Raw genomic sequence first — 8396 nt, forward strand, 5'->3', positions numbered from 1 at the left:
CTGGCCTCCTCTCTGTCCCTCCATGGCGGGGTGTTTCCTTCTACTTGGCAGTTTTCTGATTCTTAAATCAGAGATTTTTCCTATTAGAACACAATTTGGCATCTAACTCTTTTTCCGCGCGCGCACACACACACACACACACACACACACACACACACACACCACAGCTGGAGATGGGAATACCCAGAGATCTCTTAACCATACCCAGTGGTCCAGCCAATCATGTCTCTGGCTGGCCAAAGCCCTTGGTGCTTCATCTCCCACCCTGCTGCCTCGTCTTGCTGGGCACAAGGCCTTGCTGTGCTACTTTGATAAAGTTAAGAGAACCTGGCCTACTTTCTGAGTCCCTAAGGCATTTTGCCTTCAGGAAGGGGAGGGGGAGTGGCCTGTTAGGGCATGTAACTGTGCTTCTGCCTGAACAAGATCTCCAGTGGGACGGAGTGAAAGATTCAAGTGGGATGAGATGAGGTTTGGGGACAGACCCAGGGTGATAAAGGGGAGGAGGAGATTTTAAAACTTCCACTTCCTAATGGATAGTCAGAGTGCTAAAAGCAAGAGGGAATCCAGCCAAAGCAACAGTTCCTGCTACACTGGGGCTGCCTGGCTGCTTCCTTAGCCTTCCCTTCTCCCTCTTATCTCCTGCTGCCCCAGCTAGATTTCTTTAGGGCAACAAATATGGCCAGCCATTCCCTCTTCATATTCACAGGTTTCACAGAATGTCCTTGTAGACCCATGGAGGTGGTAGAGTCACCCCAAGAAGGGAAATAATCTGTCAGAAGTCAGACAACATACTTTGGGAAAGAGCCAGGCCTATGGATCTCATCTCCTGACTTCATGCGTAGCGCTCCCCAGTGCTCCCAGGGTGGTCGTCAGACCTTACTAGACTGATTTCACTGGTCCAGTATGAAAATGTGGGGCACCCTGGGCATGTTTGTTAGATGGTTACCCTTGTTTGGATCCCCTCCTCTTTAGCCTATTGATAGGGGAAAGGTCCTTACCCTAGGGTTATGGGGATGCCTGAATACATGACACCACCCTAGACAGGTAAGATCAATAGCAAGTTGTAGGTCACATTTACTCACAGTCCAGAGGAGGACATCAGACACCATGAATTATCACACAGGACTTGCACTCAGAAATAGCATGTGCAGGAGGCAGGCTTTGTAGTATCAAAAAGGTTAGGATGTCCCCCATTTCCTCCTGGAGGGTGTGATTGGCAGTTCGAATAATTCCAAAGGCAGGTAGAAAAATGAAGCCCACTATTCAAGGATAAGCAGGAACTGTGCCTGGTCCTCTTAATAAAGAGGATTGTTTGAGCAGGGGTCTTATCAACAGATGGGGAGGAGCACTTGCGTTTCTCTTCTGATTTTTAAAAATATTTATTCTTAAATTTTAGATGGACTCAATATTTTATATTTATGTGGTGCTGGGGATCGAACCCAGTGCCTTGTGCTTGCTAGGTGAGCACTCTTTCACTGCGCCACAACCCTAGCCCTCCCTTCTGATTTTGTCAGATGTCAAAACATTTAAGGCCCTCCTGATTTTTTTAGCTGTCAAGTCTACACCCAGTTTTGGGTTAATTGATACCACATACCTGCTCTTTCTTTCTTTACCAGGGATGGTCAAACCTAGGGGCACTTAACCACTGAGACACATTCCCAGCCCTTTTAACTTTTTGTTTTTTTAAAAATTTTGAGTCAAGTTCTCACTAAGTTGCTTAGGGCCTTGCTAAGTTGCTGAGGCTGGGATCCTCTTGCCTCAGCCTCCCCAGTTGCTGGGATTACAGGTATGAACCACTGCACCTGGCCATACCTGCCCTTTCTGTAATTCATTTCTAAGATTGTATCTTCCACTTTTCTGAAGTGGCTATGGTAGATGTTATGTGCATTTAAAAAATTATAATTGTAGGTGGACAACATTTTTTTTTTTTATGTGGTGCTCAGGATCAAACCCAGTGCCTCACACATACTAGGTAAGTGTTCTGCCACTGAGCTATAGCCCCAGCCCGGTATATAAATTTTTAATGTCCTTACTTGGGGGCGGGGAGAAAGAAAATTAGCTACTTTTATTTGATACTCAATCTCCTCTAGAAATATAGTCTATGGAATTAAAAACTCTTGGAACTATTGCTCATCACCCTGCCACCTCCTAATTCTAGGTGAGGTCAGCTCCCCAAAGACTGGTTGTTCGGTTTGAGAATAGAACATAAAAAATAAAGATTATTTCTTAGGATTCAGAGCATACATAAATTGAGAGGAGAAAGCACCAATGGAGCTAGAACTTAATTTTCAACAGGTATTATTTAAAAATTTTACTCATGGATGTTTACTTCATCAAATAATTAAAAGACATATTGGCATCAACAATGTTTCAGGATAGGACTCAACCCTACAAATATGAAGATTAAAAGAACAATCTGTCCTCAAAGGCTTGTTCCTTTTTATTTTGTTTTATTTTTTAAATTGCTTTTATTTTTTAAATACATGATATCAGAATGCATCACAATTCTTATTACACATATAGAATACAATTTTTCATATCTCTGTATATAAAGTATGTTGACACCAATTCATGTCTTCATACATGTACTTCGGATAATGATGTCCATCACATTCCACCATCATTGCTAATCCCCTGCCCCCTCCCTTCCCCTCCCACCCCTCTGCCCTATCTAGAGTTGGTTTATTCCTCCCATGCTCCCCCTCCCTACCCCACTATGAGTCAGTCACCTTATATCAGAGAAAACATTTGGCATTTGTTTTTTTGGGCTAACTTCACTTAGTATTATCTTCTCCAACTGCATCTATTTATCTGCAAATGCCATGATTTTATTCTCTCTTATTGCCGAGTAATATTCCATTGTGTATATATGCCACATTTTTTAATCCATTCATCTACTGAAGGGCATCTAGGTTGGTTCCACAGTTTAGCTATTGTGAATTGTGCTGCATATAAACATTGATGTGGCTGTGTCCATGTAGTATGCTGTTTTTAAGTCCTTTGGGTATAGACTGAGGAGTTGGATAGCTGGGTCAAATGGTGGTTCCATTCCAAGTTTTCTAAGGAATCTCCATACTGCTTTCCATATTGGCTGCACAAATTTGCAGTCCCACCAGCAATGTATGAGTGTGCCTTTTTCCTCACATCCTCACCAACGCTTATTGTTGTTTGTCTTCCTAATAGCTGCCATTCTGACTAGAGTGAGATGGTATCTTAGAGTAGTTTTGATTTGCATTTCTCTAATTGCTAGAGATGATGAACATTTTTTTCATATATTTGTTGATTGACAAAGGCTTGTTCCAAAGTGAGAGAGAGACATGAATAGATAGGTTATGTAGATAATTAGAAAACAGGAGGTGTGGATATGGTACTGTGGGAGTCTAAAAAAGGGCCAGCAGGTGGTCTAGTCTGTCAAAGAGGGCTTCCTGGAGGAGATGAGGCATGAACTGAGTCTTCATCTATGAATGGGAGTGACCCAGAAATGGCAAATTGCCACATCACGCCTCCTGGTATCCACCCCTTCATGTGATCCCCTTCCTTGTGGATTCTGGGTGTGGCCATGGGCTTTGCTTTGACCCACAGGCCATCACCAAATATGATGCAAACAGAAGCTAAGAAGTGTTTGTACATAGGGACTTGCCTTCTTGGAATTTGGTTGCTGTGTGAGGAAGTCTGAGCTAGCCACATGGACAACTGAGATGTCCCAGTTCACATCAGTCACCATTTGGGATCAGCCACCTCCCAGTTGACTTGCCATATGATCACAGAAGCACGTGTGATTCCAACTGATGTCACATAGAACACAAATGAATCATGCCAGATCAACCTGTCAGAAGGTGAAGTCTATGTCTCCTCTTCCTGAATCTCCAGGGCTGGGACTGCTTCAGCTACTAGAGTATGGCAGAGTGATGCTGAGAGTCTTCTACATGTAGGTCTCAGAAGGTCATATAGCTTTGACCTTGTTTGCAGGGGTACTTTCTCCTGGAGTCAGCATGTAAAACATCTGCCTACCCTGTAGCTACCATGCATGGCTCCCAGCTGTTCCCGAGTAAGAAAACTGCTTAGCAGCTGGGACAAGGGCAACTTGTGTTATGTGGTGGTGGAACAATTGGCAAAAATATGATAGAAAATATGCCTGTTATGGTTTGGATATGGTTTGAGTGAGTCTCCTGAAAGTTTGTGTGCTAGATGCTTGGTACCCAGCATATCACAATTTCGAGGTGGCAGGACTTTTAAGAGGTGAGGATTAGTGGAGCATAATTAGGTCAAAGGGGCTCTACCCTCATGTATGGTTAGTGGCTCAGGTTTCCTGGGACTGGATTAGTCTTAACTCACCATTGCTTCTTCTCTCACCACATGATCTCTCTCCTCTGCACTTCTGTCATGTGATGCCATCTACCACAATGTGACATAGCCACAAGACCCTCACCAGATACTGACCAGATACGGTCACTAATCTTGGATCTGCAGCCTCCAAAAACTGTAAGCCAAATAAACCTGTTTTCTTTCTGAATTGCCCAGCCTCATGTATTTTCTATAGCAACACAAAATGGATTGAGATAGCACCTGAAAAATCTGTGGACTTGGTTAAAGGAATCTAGAGATGAAATGCTATTTGGGTGCTTATACCTGGCATGATAAAGTATAATAAAAGAGAGATGAGCTAAATGGGAAAAGAAAACCAGTTTGGAAAAGAAAACCAGTTCTCATTTCCAGTCTCTTCAGCAGGCAGTAAGGCAGTGGATTCTCAATGTAAGAACTGGCCTAAGCCAGGCTCAGTGGCGCCTGCCTGAATCCCAGCAACTCAGGAGGCTGAGATAGGAGGATAGTGAGTTCAAAGCCAGCCTCGCAAAAGCGAGGTGCTAAGCAGCTCAGTGAGATCACACTGTTCTCACTGCTGTGTACAAAATAGGGCTGGGGATGTGACTAAGTGGTTGAGTGCTCCTGAGTCTAATCCCCAGTACTAAGAGAGAGAGAGAGAGAGAGAGAGAGAGAGAGAGAGAGAGAGAGAGAGAGAGAGAGAGAGAGAACTGGTCTAAAGAGAAAGGGTAACTCAAGGGTATGTTTGTAGAACCTTTGTTGAGATGCCAGGAAGATTTAAGTGATAATTAGTAGACCTTCTCAACAAAACAAAAGTGTTTCAAAGAATATTAAGGATATTGTTCCACAGCTGAAGTACTGTCCTCTTAAAATTAACCATGTATGTGGCATCTTGCCCACAAAGTGGACCCATAATATTCACAGAAAACCCATAAAATTTTAAAGAGTATTGTATTGGCAATAGCTCCAGCAGTTTGGACTGAAAGGTGCTGAGACAGTTCGAAATGAAAAAGAAGCCTCTGGGTCCCCAGCCTCCTCTGGGCAGGAAGCTGATCCATATACACATGTTTTTTTTACTTAGGGAAAAGACAGGCCTCTCCAAGGACAGGAGTGAGACTCTAAAGGGTGTAACTAAAAGCCTGGCAGAACCACACCCTCTTTGAGTAACACTCCCTGCCACTAGAGTAGTGGTGCTGATTACTTGGGCCTGACTGTGGTTCAGAATTGCTTTGGCCCAGGTTTGCTAACGCCTCCCGTTTCTTCCCTTTTTACTGGAGCTCCTATTGGATGCAGCCTACTCTTGCTTCATTGTTGAACACCAGTCACATGGGGCAGATAACTTGTCTTAGTTCAGGGGTTTTTGAGTCAAGAGGAGGCACATCTGAGGAGTGTACCCAAGAGGACTCAGCCACGTCCAGACCGGCTTCATATTATGAACTCCTGGACTTGGAGCCCGATGGCATAATTGGGTAATATTACGGGTATTTTGGGAAGGGTGGGACATTTCACACGTAGGAGGGCTGCACCTCTTTAGGAGGAGAGGGTGGACTGTGTAGACTGCTACACTAAAGGCTCCACATCGACTCCACATCCACTGTGGGCTTGGCCATGGTGGGACTCCAGATAACATGATGGAAGTAGAGACCTCCTGAGTGCCAGCCCATTACGACTTGCTTCCTGGAAACTGGCTGCCACGTGAGCCCCAGCTAGCCACATGGGCAGACATGAACTAGTGCGCTAGCTGACAGCCCCGCCAATTGCCAGATAGATTGCCAGGGAGACCCTCCGGGAAGCAGAGATGAGCTGTCCCAGCTGAGCTCTGAGCAAACTGCTGACCCCCAGAATTGTGCCTTTGGTTCTTGGTTGGGGAAGTTTGTTAAACAGCAACAGACAACCAGGTAGGAGAGGGAAGGGAATTTAAGACAGAGGCGGCAAAAGGAGCAAAGTCGTGGAGAAAAAATAAAGCCAAATGGAGATAGGAAATGCAGTTCATTTGGGTTGAGAGGAGACCCCGGAGAAATGGGGAAGAGCCTGCGAGGAAGCCCTGTCTGTTTGGACTTGGTAATGGGGAGGCATGGAAGGTTTATGGGAGGGTGTGAAACGGCCAGATAGACCCTTCACAACGGTGGCTTTGGGAGGAGGGGGCAGGCAACTGCAGGCCAGCTGTACCCTCTCCTTCCCCGGGGGCGGTTCTTTGGTCTTGCAGTCTGTTCAGAGGAGGGCAGGGGAGGCAGGCAAGGTGGTTTTTGGGGAGGAAGATGGCTTGATAGGCATGAAAAGCTGTTCCTTGAGGTCATGTCTGTCTTGGTTATTGCTGTCTCTGGGGTTGCCAGGTCCTGGCACAAAGTAGATTCTCAAGAAATATTTTTGAATGACCATAATAAGAAATGAGAGCAAACCAGTGTTGTAGGTGCTGCATATGAGGCAAAAAGCAGGGACTTTGAAGGAGAGTTTGGGGGAAAAATGGGTGATTTCTGGACAGGGGAAGAAAGGCATTCCCAGTTGAGGGATGCTCAGAAGCAAAGGGATGGAGGTGTGCAGGGTGCCCGGACTGTCGCAGTGCGCATGGTGACCTTGTGGCTGGAGCATGGGGTGCGGGAAGGAGAGGGCCTGAGATGCAAGTGGGGAGGGAGAAGAACCAGTCACAAAAAACTGGATTTGCTGGGCGCTGTGGCGCATGCCTGTAATTCCAGCAGCTCTGGAGGCTAAGGCAGGAGGATTGCAAGTTCAAAGCAATTTAGCAAGGCCCTAAGCAACTCAGCAAGACCCTGTCTCTAAATAAAAAATAATAAGGGCTGAGGATGTGGCTCAGTGATTAAGTGCCCCTGGGTTCAATCTCTGATACTAAAAAGAAAAAAGAAAAAAAAGACTAGATTTATCAGGCTGAAGAGCTTAGACTATCCAGGTAGCAGTGGGGAGCCATGCAGGGCCCTAAAGAAGTGGAGATGTACGAGGAAGTATTTGGGGGCAACAGCGTGCAGTTGGAGGGATTCATAGGAGTAGATGCAGAGAAATCAGAGCCCAGGGCTGGAGCCCCGTTGAAAGGGTGAGGGTCTGATGTGGGGCAGCTGCAGTAGAAGTGGAGATGAGGGGCGGAGGATGCGTATCACCTCGGCACTCCCTGGCGCTTGGACCGTCAGCCATGCAGGCTCCCAGGTCTCTGGTGAGGCTGCTCTGAAAAGTGAAAAGAAAGAAGGCAGCTTTGGGGCAAAAGATCATGAATTCAGTGTCGGTGGTGTCGAGCTTGAGGGGTGTGTGGAGCAGAGGAGCGAGGTGGGTGTCTAGTGGTGGTTGCACAGTTGGTTATGAGCACCTGGAGCGCCTGTGTGGACCAGAAGAAAACAGGACGCAGGGCAAGTCCCCATATTCAAGGGAGTTTCAGCCAGCAAAAGAGTCTTTGAAGGAGTGGCCAGAAGGGTAGGACCCCAGAGAGGGACACCACAGAAACAGGGGCACTTCAGTGAGGAAGTGGGGAGTGCTATGGTGTACTCAAGTGTACCCATCAGACCTGGCCATCAGGAGGTGTGGCCGTCTGGTGAGGATGGTTTCAGGAGAGGACGGGAGCTGAAGTCTGAGGTCATTGTTTCAAAATCATTTATTATAATTTCCTTATAATGTAGGTATCATTTATTATTCATCGTATATTATTATGAATAATATATCATAACATTACAATAAATAATAAATTCTTCTTCTTATTATTATAAATTTATTATTATTTGGAAATGGCAAGGCCAACAGATGAGAGGTGGCCACCACTGAAAAATAATGTGTTATGCTCACAAATCTCCAGAGGAGGCGCACGCCTCCCCAGGGGGAAGCAACAGACACCAGAGGAGGAGACTGGGGGCCAGAGCCTTCTTTTGGTCTCTGGGGAAGAAGTGAGCAAGGCATTGTGGACAGGTTTGGGGTTAGCCGTCACGTTGCTCTCCACTAAAACCCGGGGTCACTCGAGGGGAACTGGGCTGCTCAAAATAACCACACAAGGGACAGAAATACCTTTTTTGGGGGGGGGGTGCTGTGGCGGTTCCTCTGACCTTAAGGGTCCAGAGAGAGAGAGAGAGAGAGAGAGAGAG

This window comes from Ictidomys tridecemlineatus, chromosome 4, assembly GCF_052094955.1.
Source record: "Ictidomys tridecemlineatus isolate mIctTri1 chromosome 4, mIctTri1.hap1, whole genome shotgun sequence".
NCBI lineage: Eukaryota > Metazoa > Chordata > Mammalia > Rodentia > Sciuridae > Ictidomys > Ictidomys tridecemlineatus.